The sequence below is a fragment of the Rissa tridactyla genome, chromosome 6 (genome assembly GCF_028500815.1).
Source record: "Rissa tridactyla isolate bRisTri1 chromosome 6, bRisTri1.patW.cur.20221130, whole genome shotgun sequence".
NCBI classification, from domain to species: domain Eukaryota; kingdom Metazoa; phylum Chordata; class Aves; order Charadriiformes; family Laridae; genus Rissa; species Rissa tridactyla.
This window is the reverse complement of record NC_071471.1, coordinates 42,648,242-42,662,943: the sequence shown is the minus strand read 5'-3', so window position 1 is coordinate 42,662,943 and position 14,702 is coordinate 42,648,242. Positions and strand designations below refer to the sequence as shown.

Below are 14,702 nucleotides of genomic sequence, written 5' to 3'. Positions count from 1 at the left end.
GGCCTGAGCTCGGCCAAAGCTCTTAAGCAGTGAGCTTTAATGCTTTGACAGCCTATAGCCTGCACCCCGCCGCCGTTTACTCACCGCTGGAACAGGTGTGAAATTGGTGATTTCCCCTCAGGACAAGTAGAAGTGAAGGTTTTCCCCCTGCCCTCTGGTGGTTCACTGGCATTGATAGGTAATGGTCGCTTTAATTGAGTGGGAAAATGAAAACGAGAGCCTGAGCGGAGGCAAAGGGCTTGGAAGACAATTTAAAAAAAATACGGAATGAAGATGTAATTGCCCACCGGAATTTAAGATACTTAGCCTTCTGGTAACTGCATATGACTGCTGAGTTTTGTCACAATCAAAGCTACCCGCTACCTACATTCAGCAGTGCTGTGTGAAGTTTTTGTAGCCTTCTCCCAAAAGTATCTTCCGGAAAGGCAGCTGTTTTCTCAGTGTAATGACTGAGACACTGCTTTATGACTTTGTTTAAAAAAAATAATAAAATCCTGTTCCCAAGCATTAAAACCCTTAAGCCTGTGAGGTGCCACACCTGAGTCACCTAGGATTTGCACAGGAGTGAGGGATCTGGACAGGGTGGATCGATGGGCCGAGGTCAGTGGTATGAGGTTCAACAAAGCCAACTGCCAGGTCCTGCACTTGGGTCACAGCAGTCCTATGCTGCACTACAGGCTTGGGGAAGAGTAGCTGGAGAGCTGCCTGGCGGAAAAGGACCTGGGGGTGTTGGTCGACAGCTGGCTGAATATGAGGCAGCAGTGTGCCCAGGTGGCCAAGAAGGCCAACAGGATCCTGGCCTGTATCAGGAACAGTGTGGGGAAGTGATCGTCCCCCTGTACTCAGCACTGGTGAGGCCCCACCTCGAATACTGTGTCCAGTTTTGGGCCCCTCACTACAAGAGAGACATTGAGGTGCTGGAGCGGGTCCAGAGAAGGTCAACGAAGCTGGTGAGGAGTCTGGAGCAGAAGTTGTATGAGGAGCAGCTGAGGGAGCTGGGGTTGCTTAGTCTGGAGAAGAGGAAGCTGAGGGGAGACCTTATCGCTCTCTACAACTACCTGAAAGGAGGTTGTAGCCAGGTGGGAGTCAGTCTCTTCTCCTAAGTAACAGGCAACAGGACAAGAGGAAATGGCCTCAAGTTGTGCCAGGGGAGGTTTAGATTGCATATTAGGAAAAATTTCTTCACTGAAAGCGTTGTCAATGTTGGAGCAGGCTGCCCAGGGAAGAGGTTGAGGTATTTAATAGTCGTGTAGATGTGGTGCTGAGGGTCATGGTTTAGTGGTAACTTGGCAGTGTTAGGTTAGTGGTTGGACTTGATGATCTTAAAGGTCTTTTCCAACCATGACGATTCCATGATTCTAAGCCCCCGGCCGCGGCGGGAGCTGGTCTGAGCTCGGCTCCTTCTCCGGGCGCAGGGGGGGCTGCGGCGGGGCCAGACGGTGTGCGGGGCCGTGCGTGGGGCTGCCCGGCGGGCCCGTCCCCGCGGCCGGCGCGGCGGCCCGGTCAGCACCAGGGACAGGCGCCGGGGCGGGGCGGGGGCGGCTCCCGAGACCTCTGCGGGGCGCGGAGGCGGGACCGACACCCCCGCACCCCGTCCGCGGCGTCTGGAATGGCAGGGGTTAACAAAACTCGAGAATGAAAGCGCCCGAAAGTGTCTCAGGGGTCGCGCGCGGGAATAAATCCAGCAATGGCACCGCTGAAGTACACAACAACCATTTTGAATACAGTCTCAGCGCAGCTCTAGCCGGCTTAAAAGGATTGCAGTTGGGGTTTTGTGTTTCTCGTCATATGTGCACCGTGCCTGAGTACTGACTGTGATGCATATTAAGTGGAGTCCTTTGGTCCAATACACAGGCCTCACAGACCAATCCAGGAAATTGTTATCTAAGTTATTCCTGTATTTATATTTGGCCAAAGTTCATATTCATATGGATTGTGACTTAATGGTAGTTGCAAAAATGTTCCACTGACGAGTCAGTTTATGTCTCCAAAGGAGACATTTTGCATCTTGTCAAATGCCTGAATGCATTACTTTTCACAGAGGATTAAAGTTATCAATAATTACCACAAGACAGTGCAGTTTATATGAAAGGTTTGTCAGATCTAAGGCAACATGCAAATAGAACAGATCAGTTTTACCATGGATTATAAACCCAAAATCTTTGCAATTTTTTTAAAAAAAAAAAGATAATACAGAAAGTAAAGGAACAGTTGCTGTGGAAAGAAGAAAAGGATACCATAGCATTGTGCACAGTCAATTTTATAGATCACTTAATTTTCAGCAGCATATTAGGTATCACTTTTTCCAAAATTCATTCAGAGCTAAAATTATACATCTCATTAGGGAAAAAAGTGTTGATGCTGACAGCAGTATACTCAATTTGTCTTTTAATAAAGAAAGCAATTAGAAAATTGATTTTTAAATGGCTATGGCTACTGCTGCCTCGAGCCATGGAAATACCAAAGTATTTTTTTAGAATTGCTTCTTATTACACAGTTATCAGAACTATGAACCATTGGCTGTTAGTATTGAGGCAGCAGTGAAATTGTATGGTAAAATGTAAGAAATTTACTAAAACAAATTTATTTAAACTTAGCATGTCTTTATTTACAAATGGTGATGTTAACCAACTGGGATGATGATACGTACTTCTATATCTACCAATTAATGAAAATAATGGATATTTGCAGGGGGTAACCGTGCAATGAGGTGCTTTTCAAGTAAGTGATTATTTGATCCTGAAGTTGGTATAACAAAAGACGTAAATATCTTTTCGTCTTCTGCTAGAAAGCTTCAGAACTTTAAGAGATATTTCATTTTTTAGCTTTAATGCATTTATCATGCTGTAAGCCTCCTTCTTGTGCAAGTTCATACCCTGTTTGCATCAAGGCTATTTGATTCTCTTTAGGAAGATTAGGTGGGAATAAATGAGGGCAGAATCTGATTTGACTTTCTGTGGCATGTGGTTAGGCACTTCTGTGTGCTCTGTACTAGTTTCATCTTATGGTATATGCAAGTGCATTTAAAACATTCCTCAGACACTCAGTAGCGTGTTTAAGGGGTAGGAATTTTGATTGTCAGCAGCTTTTTGCAGTGGGATCTGTGTTAGTGAATCTCAGGATGAAAATACATGCTTTATTTTCCTTGAAGTTAGCTGTAGCTCTTTGTCATCCTTTGAATTCCTCATCAACTCTGCTGTCTCTTAGAAGCCCTCTATAAATAACAAAAGGGGCAAAATGACCACAGGAAGTTCTCCTGCAGATGGTCAAGCCTCGTAAAGTAGTGTAATTGATGACTTGGTCTGGAAAACATGACCCAGATGGAGGGAAATTAGATCTATTTTAGTATTAATAGGGTGATGATCTGTTAGATTATTCCATTCTACATATGATAGAAAAAAATCATATTTAGATTTAGGGGCTTATTCCTGAACCTTTACAAGGCCTTTAGCAACCTGGTTTTCTGCTCCCTGGTAAACACATCAGCAAGGATGACTGCAAATTGGTCCATAATCCTGTTCTGATAAGTGGCAGATCAGTTTTGCTTCAGAATTTGTTTTTGTTTGAAACAGGGTGGTACCTGCTATCTTTTGTGTTGCTCATTAAGTCACCCAAGGCTAGGGAATATGAAAGTATGGGAGCTCTGCCAGCTCAGCAGTCTCTAAAAGAGCCTACAAACTTGTTCCCAGAAGCTTGTGCCTGTCTTTTGGAGGGACAAAATTCTCTATTCTCTTTTTCTAGCAAGCACCAGTGACAGTATTAAACTTGCATTTTAAATAATATTTCAAAAATACATTGCTGACCTTCCAATGGCCTTGGAACAGTTCTGTGAAATGCCTTCAGGATCACCACTTAGTACAGAAAGCTGAAGACTTAGGAAGCTGAGACTACTCTGGCCAGGCCATCCTGTGCAAACAATCCTATTTGCTTTCTGGAAAGTAGCTTACTAGTAGGTTTAGCTGTCCCTTTTTCTCTGTGACTCACTCCGTGTGATTTGCTTCTGACCCATGAGTTTCATTCCAGCCTGGGCAATTTCCTTTCTTGGGAAATTCGTTCTGTCAAGGGCTAATTCTGGGTTTTCCGCAAGTCCTTCTGCAAGTCTTTTGTCCTTTCTACTAATCACAACCTGATCTCCCCAACTGTTGCATTAGCTGCTCAGCCTCAGATCAGTCACAGAAAGATTGTTTTTGTCATAAATAACCCCCTCATTTTTCATAAATTTCTGCAATATTATTTCATTAGGGGTATGCGGCATTTTGGTAAGCCATCTGCACATTTTAGTTGCAGTAACTGTAAACTGAAGGTACAATCATCATGGATGGAATGGTTGCTGGTAAAACCATGGTAAAAGAATGGTCGCTGCCCAACAAGGCTGGCGTCCTCTGCTACTGAGGGGTTCCTCACCAATGATGACGTTAGGAAAATTGACATGTAAAGTAAATAAATATACTGCAGCACAAAATACAGGTGTGCTTTCTTCCAGGATAATGCTTTTGATATCTGATCTCATTCCCTGCCCAGATGAAGAGGTTACAGTTCCGAGTTCAGAAATAAACTAGTGCTAAGTGCGGGTTTCTGGGAGCCTCTACTCGATTATGACCAATGACAAGATACTCCTTTGGTTTTGATGGGCTGTGTAGGTGTTATTTCTCTGTGGTGACTTTGATGTGACTTGTTCAGACAGAAGTGCTAACTTTTAGAGGATTTGGGGTGCATTTGCACTGTCATTTACCCGAACTATAACAGCAGTAAATGAGGCCTTTCCATTTGTGATTGGTTATTGCTTAGCAGTTCTGACTTTCACTGTCCTTTGTATGTGCTATGTAAGGGGGCAGGAGATTTGGTGATCTCTTCCTTCTGTCATTAGTGAATGAGTGAGCAATTTGCAAAACAGCTCACGATTTTCACTTGCCTTCTGATAAAAGACTGGAAGGAATTTCTTTAAAATTAGGACTATAGATGTGTCCAATTAACAGTCTGATTCACGTGGGATTGTAACTTAATTTCTGGCATTGGCAAAAATACTGCCAAAAGAATCTAATATTTCGGATCTTCAAAATTATTTTATTTTGCAGAACTTTTACAGAAAATCCTAGGAAAATACAGCAGCACAGCTCAGATGAGAATCATATTTTCAGAGTGATACTGCTTTGGTAATTTTACCCGTGTAAGACAGGCATTTATCATTCCCATTTTCAGTCTCATCTTACCAGTTTTGCAAAGCTCCTAATGTTGCCCACATACAAGAGCAAACAAAACAATCAAAACCTCAAGCTGTTACATAGAGTTCAATAAAACATTGTAAATTGCAACTCTAGATTTTTGCTCAAACATCAAAAAGGAGGCTGTCAAAGGTAACCTCCTTGGACTGTTCCTGTCATTTTCCTGTGCTGCATTATTAGCATAACATTCCTCATATAGGGTAGAAATAGAGTTATGGCAGGAGGTAATTCAAGATGGACTGTCAGCAGAATGAACCCCAGCAACGCAGCTTGATTCACAACCCAGGCTGCTTTCATACTTGGAGCCAGTCCAGCCTAAAAATGTCAGTGTTGACTACACAGTATCCACAAATCTTGTGCTGTGATTTTAGAGAGAAAGAAAAGCTGGAATTCTCTTTAAGTTTAAACTTGATCTATTTTCAGTTAGTTTGTCTAAATAAATGTTGGCCTTTTAATTCTAGCTCACTGTTCAACTGCAGGTATTCAGTTGTAAATGCATGCTATTTGTATGAAGGGAAAGGTATTGTGAATCTCTTCCCACCTGTTTCAGTCGATATCTCTGTGCATCTCTCAGTTGAAGGCTGATTAATCCATCATTGCATCTTTCTTAAAACTGTCACTGTTAATCCTCTGTTTGAGTATGGGTTAGAGTTTGCAGCCTTTATGCAAAACCTTCATAATTTTGCCTTGCAGCACTCCAAGAGTAAATGGTATGCCCATTTACAGATAAACTTGGGCACTGCAGTAAATTGAATTGTCAAGGTCACAGAGGGAGTTAATGCCATACTCTGGCTCAGAACTGATTATCTTTGATACTTACCACAAAGTAGTGTCAGCTAAGTATCTGTCTTGTTCAGTTTGATTACTTGGCGCCTTGATCTGATGATTTGTTCAGTCGAACCTATTGATTTATTGAAACAATTTTAATTGTGACATCTGAAGACTAGGATAAACTTAGCTGAGAATACTGTGTGCCAGTTGGGTCTTCCAAATAAGGGAAGCACTCAAGCACTACTTTTCCTTGAGCACTAAAAAATTATTTGAACATTAAAATGACGTAAAAAGCATTCCCAGAGCCTTTTAAAAGAGGTATTTACAAAGGGATATATGACCTCTAGATTATCCAAAAGAAGAAAGACTGCCCAGCTCACCTGCTTTAACAAAACAGAATTAACAGATATTTTGCTCTGCTGCTGATATATTCACTGCATCAAAGCAGTAAAGGAGGAGCAAAATGACCTACACTTTTCTGAGAATCTTTCATTTAACTGTCAATAGAACATGTGATCTGGCTCAGCAGCTTTTCTCACAGTGGCCTACAACTAATGCTTTGGCCACTTTGTAGTTGCAGGTAAAGATAATGATTGCAGGTAATGGTAAAGATAATAAACTTGGCAGCCACTGGAGAATGCCTGCTGGTGTATGTTTTTTTCTAAGGGTAGCATCTCAGTTCCCAAACTTTCAACATCCCACAGAACTTTTCCTGGCTCTTCAAGCTAAAGTAAATTTGTTTAACACCATCACCTGAACAGATAATCTAGAGTAAGATAATATTGTAGCAGTATGTCTGTTAAAAAGGAAATAGAACAAACTAGACTGAAACTTAAGCACAACAGTTTTCATTTAATACATTTATGCTAACAGTCTCCTGCCAGTTACATAAATCTACACAAGAGAATATGTGCAAAAGCAAACATTCGCTACTCAACATCAGTCAGGAGACTGTAGCCAAATGCTCCAACAAAATACAGTGACAGAACTGCTTCAGATGAGGACTTGGCTATTTAATAATGGTTTAACCGAAGTCATTTCTGTTTTCATTCACACATTCTTCCATTCCTTTCTTAGTGTTTTTGGTTCTGCTGGGAATAAGGGAGGAACTGTAACATGTAACGTGAGTGTGCTAGCTGACTCAGCTTGATTCTCCCAAGTGGTAATTTTTTTCTTATTTGAAAGGTGTGTAGGAATATTGTTTCTCAGTTGAGAGGAAGGAAGATCAAGAATGTCTTGATGGTCAGATGTGAAATGTCCAACTCATAAGATGGGAACTGACAAAACAGCTATGTAATTTGCACTTGCACAAAGTTTTCATGCAGTAAGCAGAATGAAGGACTGGTAGAGAAAGGCACACAATGTCAAAAAATGTTCTTGTCTACCTCTGTTCAATCACAATAAATAAAATAAACAAATGAATTTAATATGTAGCTTTATTTGCAATTTCAGTAATAAAAAGTTTGTTTAGGGTCAGCCAAGCTTTCCAGGTGAGTTTCAGTGGCTTAGGGGAGGACAAGTGAGATACAAATTCAGGATCCTGTTATGTGAGTAACCTGATTCAATTCCCCCTTGTTTAGAGAAACGCACAAGTTAACAAGAACAGAGCTCCAAGACAAGACAACAGGAATGTCTTATTCCTTATTCCATTTATTTTATTTTGTTCCACAGCCCTTTCCTTTACAAGTTAGATATTAGTTGTAGAGGGACTGGAATGAAAGTTCCAATGAAATGTGTGCTCTGTGATGAGCTTTTTTCTTTTGATGAGATCTTGCAAATTGAGATCAAGTAAAATAACAGTCAAATTATAACTGAAGTCAAATAAATCTGCTGGAACCAATGTTTCTTAAGTAGAACCAAGCCACTAGCTCTTGGAGGGAGGAATCAGAGAAAGACAGGTTTTTTCTTTTTCACATGGTGAAACAGAAACATTATGGTGTCCTCTTGACTTGTCAAATCAACTGATATTTTGAGTAATTTGCACTGAATAATAGCTGGGACAGTTGCATTAGTACTTAGCCTGTCATTTCCAAAGAGTTTTAGTTGCTGAAGTTCAATTGAATATCCTTTGCACAAGCAGGATCCTTTTTCACATCTCTGTCCCCAGTCCTGAGACATCCAAAACTGGGCAAGAAATGCTAGTATTGTGAAAATCTCAAGCGAGTAGGAAACTAATCACTAAGACACAATGTGCTTAGTAAGGGATTTTGCTTTATTGCTATGGGACTTTTTGTTTTGTTTTAACATTTTTGACTGATAAATTTAGAACTGATTTGAGATCCCTGTGGAGTGGTTTAACTGCCATGATTTTCTGTTCAGAGAATCCTCCTTAAACAGCGGATGAGAAATACATCTCTCTGAAGAGTAGTTTGCATTAGGATCCACCTCATGTGGCTGAAGCACTATGCTCTAAGTCCTTACTGGTATCATGCCATTCCTGTCTGTATGGCTGTTCTGGTAAGGCATGTGGCCCTGGCCTTCTTTTGGCAAAAGAAATGCACTGATCTTATCTACACCCCAAATCCTAGGTTTCCCAGAAATGGCTTCCAAAGATGTTGGACACTCAGCTGTGTTATTTTGAAAACTCCTGCAAGTAATTCTATTTTTAAAAGCTGGAATTCAGGCAGCTCACACTATAGCCATGTTCATGACCTGCTCTAATAAGCAATTGCCTTTGTGCTGTGACTCAGTAAAAATGGAGCAGGTTCAGCTGTGATGAGGATTCTTTCTATTTCAGGAAACAGCACAATGAAGGGAGGCTGCAAGATGTAGCTCTCTAATGTATGCTGTGGCCTTCTCAGCCCTGTCTCTGAAATCACTATGGTCTAGCTCCTACATGTGAGAAAAAATCAAGGAGGTTTGAGTCAGTGAAAGAAGCAAGGAGAAATCTGACACAGTAAGTTCCTTTTCTGATAGCGGCCCACAACAGGAAAGAGAAGAGTCATGTTTCATATGAAGTTTCTGTGTTTTGCAACCCTTCAGGATTCCCTAGCTTATATACAGTCACTTTCTTTTGATGCAGTGCTAATGGGTATCCTGAATTGTGTTTTCTTTTTTGCTTACTTTGCCTTTGTCCATCCTCTACTGTGACAATTTGGGCTAAAGCAAAAATTAAAGTGGGTGTGATTTATTGAAATGGAGTTTCACATGATGTTTCATGGAGTTTTCATGTTTTTAATTCCTTCAGTCGAAAAAAATGGTCTTTGCAGTGCTCAAAGAGAACAGCTTTTACTGCATGAAACTTATTTCTCAACTGACTGAACATAATGATCCAGGACCTGAAAGATTGGTGTGGTTTTCTCTTTTTCAGAGGAATGATTTTCAGAAGGAATCTATGCAGTGAATATGACCGACCACTGAGCTGCCTGATGCTACTACCTCAACTCTGTCCTTCAGCAGATTAAGTTCTCTTCTTACTTCACTGAGCAGCAGCAGAAAGTGAGTTTTAACCAGTGCATCTGGAAAGTAGCACTTCGAATAAGATGTATCAATACACGTTAAGAGTTCTGACATGTGCTTCTGTTACTCAGAGACTTCAGCTGAGGACAGCAGCATCAAAAGGATTCATATTTTTAAATAACAGTTGGAGGATTATTATAAACCCAGATTCCATCTGTTTACATGCTAAGGTGGAAGCATACATGGTTTCTTTAAAAGCCAGGAGGGGGCTGTGTTTAGTTAATGCTGGCTTTGGCACTCGAGGACAATGGGAACTGCTTGGAAAGGGGTACTAGAAGTGTGAACTAGTGAGAATTAGAAGAAGATGGTGATACTGCTGGGATGCAAGACCCTGGAGGGCTTGAAGGCTGGACTGCTCCAGGACTGTCTCTGGGGTGAGTGACAAGGAATACTTGACCGCAGGATCTGCCTGGTAGAAGGGAGCCGAGACCTGAGTTTACAGGTACTCCAGAGATCAGGGTTACAAAGAGAAATGAGGTTAGAAACAGCTATTTCCTGCCAGGTCCTTGTAAAGGGTAAGCGAAGGCCTGTTCTGTGGCCCTGTGGATTAGCTAGCAAAGAGCTGACTGGTCACTCTCTGCTGGGACTAGGGAAAATGAGAAGAATCTCTAGGAGATGTGGACTCAGCTGAGCAGGCTCTCTGCAGTCTGCACAACAGGATTGTGAGTGGTGGCACTGCGAAAGAATTTCTAAATTCAGATCTGAAACTTTTGATTAAAGAAGAGAAAACATTTTTTCTTGGTTTGTTTTTAAACCTGTCTTTCTTATTTTCTTTTTTTAAGTGAATTTGCATAGCATGTCAAATGTAGAAAAGTAAGGGGAGAGGTGTTACCCAAAACATTGAGGTATATTCTATTCTCTGGTTATATGTTTACAACTGTGACCGGTCTAGTGTACAGTAATACTACTTGCAGTCTGATGGAGAACAGCTCAAAGTCACAGCTCAGTACTGGGCAGTTACCAGCACTATGTGATAGTAGCCACATGCTCTAGGCACTAGAAATGCCTCTATAAGGTTTTAAGAATACAGTCTTATTCTTTCCTTCACTCCTTCCTTTTATGGCTGAGCCTCACTGTATTCTTAAGACTTGTTGCAGTTCAAACTTTGATACAAATTGCCCTACTTTAAATCCTTTGACTTTAATGGAGCACTTTTGTGCATGAAAGTAGAAGTTGGCCTTGAAAAGGGTAGCTCATGTCTGGACAGGACAGAAACAACTATCTGATATTCAGAGCAGGCTGCACTACACAGTTTTCTGTGATTTTTGTTCTGGGCAATGTCCAGGGAAGGTTGTGGAAATCTTGTTGGTTTGTTTTTGTAGTGCTTCATCCTGCTAATGTTGCCCTTGTTTCCTGGATGACGCTGCTGGTCAACGACTCACATTGACAATTTTTGTCCCACTAATAGAGCAGAAAACCCTAAAAAGATTCTACTATCTGTTTGACTTTGTCCCCTGACTTCAAGGGACAAATTTCACCTATGGGGCCTCAGCCCTCTTTCAAGGATCTCTCTCTTAAATCATCTCCTGTTAATTAGTTGCTTCTCCCCATAGATCTGTTTCAGCACCTTCTCCACAGATAGTTTTCCTTTTTGCTTATGTATCATAGAGAAAAAATTGATCCAGTGATTTTTAATATTCAGCTTCCTCAAGGGAATACATTATTACATATCAGGCTCTTTGATCAAAGAATGTACACAACTACATGATACATATTTTCATGAGTTACATTTTACCATTAAAAAGCTTGATTCTACTTGACTCATGTTACAAAGTAAAATAAACCTGTAAATGATAACTGAAGTCAGCTTGGTGGGTGTCTGTAAATTATTTCTGTTGAATAGTTCCTGTTGAGAAAATGAATTACTATGCATCCTTTATCCACTTCAGTAACAATCTCTGCCTTTCATATGTAATAGCATAATTTAGACTGTTTGATAACTGTACAGTAAAGGAAGAAACTGTGAACAGTGGAAAAAAGAAATTATATTTCCAGTTGTGAATCTTGGAACAAACTGCAAAAACTAGTTGAGAGTAGCCTCATGACGATGAAGAGCATATTATCTCTATTGTGGAGGTAGAAATACTGAGATATGAAAAGATTAAATAATTTTCCCAAGGTCACACAGAAAACATGGAAAAAAACCAAAAATAGAATCTTGAACTTCTGATTCCAATTTCTGTGCATTTCTCAGGTCTGTTCTTCCTCTTCTTTGTAAGGTTTGCTATACCAAAGTACTGCTTTCTACATCAAATCACAGTAGGGCTAATAACAATACAGTTTGCAGCCCAGCTCATCTATCAGTATTAACCTTGGCTTTAAAAAGTGTGAAACAGGAGATTTATTAATGTACAGTTCTGTGGAGCTAGCAGCAAATACTAGACTGGAAAAATATTTTAAAAATTCAGTAACTTTTCGTACTGACCTAACATACTTTTAACTCCTTCATTTCAGTTGTGTGTCCTGAGGGATTGTGTAAATTTTTATGCACATGATTAACTTCAGACATCTGAAAAACTTTATAAAAATCAATTATACCAATCCAAAGGGTGCATCTGGGCATATGTAATACATTTTTAAAGTACTGGGGCTTTTGAAGGAAATGCTGTTACATTAGGGGTACAGTCACTTTCTGTGTGACCCTTTAGGCATGGCACTGTGTGGAAGGGTATGGATTTTCCATTCTGTTTTTCCAGTCAGTGGAAAACATATAGCAGTTGTAAGTATGCCCGTTAAGCATGCCTACAGCCTATTCAGGAAATGTCCTTTATGAAACTTTACATAGGAGAGCTTGTGCTATCCAATGATGTAATCTCAGATTTTTGTGTCTGTTTCTGAACCATCTTCTGGTACACATGTGGAAGTTGCAGTGAAGTCTAGACGTTGAGGGAAATGAATAATGGCTTTGTTTTTACATTGTGGGTAAAACCTGGGTTGCAAAAATTCCCCTTAGCAAGTTTTTTACATATGTGTTGTTCATTTTTTTAGTGTCTGAAGCTAATTATTTGTAACAAGGTAGAATGCTGAAGTTGGATGATAATACTGAGAGTAGATGCTTTGTGGGGAGAAAGAAACACAAATTCATATAAGGCAACATATACTGCAACTGTGCTGTCATAAAATAATGTAGGTGATAACTATCTCCAGGATAAACTGTAATATTAGAAAATCACATATGAGTCCATAAATAAAAATACCAAACAATGATGGACTAAGAGGCACATGATGAGCTTTACTTTAGGGTTATGTCTGTGTTTGATTGTGTGCTGAGACAGTTTAACCTGAGCTGCAGCTCACTGTACAGCTTACCTAAGGCTTGACTCAAGCCTGATAAAGTTAAAAACAGTGTTTGAGCAAATTCTACTTATCTTTCAAATTACAGTCAGCATCAGAAGACCTACTTTGGCCATTTTTACTGTGGATTTCCGTGCTTCTCAGTCATAGATCTGATGGATTATGACTGAGTATGTACTGTAGTAGCCCAAATTAAAGTGGGTCTTAAAACGGTTCTCTGACATAAAGTCTTCTTGGCAAGAGTTGGTTAAAATTTTCCTGAAAGCGGTCAAAAAAATCTTTGGCACTAAATCTGCATCAACACTGCTGCTTGTGTAAGTTTAGAAATTAAAAAAACAAAACAAAACAAAATCAAAAACAACCAAAAAAACCCAGAAGGATAGGGAGGCAAAGTTCACTGTAAAGAGGAATGAATCCCTTCTCATTCTTCCCAGCCACTGGTCCTACTATTTAGCCCCAGTTTCAGGTGAATCTTGAGAGCCAATTTCGTTGCCATTGTAGGTAATACGCCAACCAACCACCGTGAGGCCAGCTTTGTAGTCTATTATCACAAGATCCTGACATCTCTATACACAGTGAGGTGATATCAGTGTTTGGAAAATGTATTAGAATTTTCCTACACTGACGTGACTCTTGCAGCATTTGCTTTGTTCTGCAAGCCAGGTACGTAGAATTCCTGTGCTGTGTCTTCAGCAAAACCCTGCTGCTGACAGAACTGCTGTAACTGAAAGAAGTATTTTCCTACAAAAAAAAAAAAAAATCTTCTTACTGATGTTTGTGCTTTGTATTAGACTGCTAAGGCTAGATTTGCTCTAGAGAAACTTTCCTGGTTTTATTAAGCTTACACTGATGATTTACTCAATCTACTGTCTTTAGAAGGGATGTAAATAGGACAATTTATAAATCTTGACAACTGCAAACTTTGCATGAGTTTGAAAATGAGCATTTAGGCTGTAAATTTGATGGGGTAAGGAAGGTATAGTAATCTTTTTGTTCTACATGAAATGTTTAGTGTATAGAATTTGGCCCATGTCTAAGGTTGCTAGGAATGACAGTACTAATAATTTATTTATTTGTTTTAAGACTGCTTTTATATAAACCTATTTATAACATGGGACTTTTCACATTCCTGTGACATTAACAACTGCAAGACTACAGGCACAAGTGTTTAAACTGAGATACCTGTTGCTCAGCCATTGAAATATCACTGTCTGATACTAACATTGCTTTGCAGACAGGGCCCTCTCTCAATAGAGCCCTGTGGAAATAGTGGTTTCAGAGCAGACAGATGCCCTGTTAGTGTTACCGAGATGGTAATATCTTTCACTGAGGGATCAGAGGATGAGGGCCACATTGCAGCACTTCTTGGAATGGCCTAAGTAAAAGATGGCATCAGTCACACCGAGGAGAACGGGGACACATGCGACTTACCCGTGTTATGCCCTAAAGAGTTGTAGAAACACCCAAAAAGCATTGGAGGTGCCTTTGTTTTTTCTGAATGTCAAGCTTGCTGTTGATTTTGCATATGACTTAAAGAAAAATATTCTTTGTTACTCTGCCTTTCCTGAGAACGCGTGAAAATTTACTCAATGTCACATGCTATGATGACACCTTTTAGTCCAGTGGTGGATGCAAAACAGTTTCCAGAAGTATGGAAAATGAGGCTGTAACCTGCAAAACATAGGGACTAAGATACCTGGCAGTATGTGAAAATTGGAGAGATTGGCAATTTGTGACTGCTGCCTTATACAGTAATTCAGTCTTGACTTGCAACAGCCTTTTATTACACTGGTTCATGGCACATTCTTTGCAGGACCACCAATAGCAACCAATTGCTCAGCAGTTTTGCAAAATTGCTTGGATGATCACATCAAACATTTTCACTTGTGACCCGAGCCTGAATTTGAGCTTGAGCCTGTGTAGGTGAAGAGCTTGCCTGTTAACTCACAGCCCTGC

The 14,702-nt window shown here is 40.3% G+C and overlaps 1 protein-coding gene across 1 annotated transcript in view; it reads left to right on the top strand.

The window, feature by feature from the left end:
• The window catches only part of WAPL (WAPL cohesin release factor), a 159,698-nt gene that overhangs the window by 353 nt on the left and 144,643 nt on the right, over window positions 1-14,702 (top strand). The window contains exon 2 of the mRNA XM_054206911.1: window positions 9,304-9,431. The gene's annotated coding sequence lies outside the window, so the exon portion shown is untranslated. The remainder of the gene's footprint in view (window positions 1-9,303; window positions 9,432-14,702) is intronic.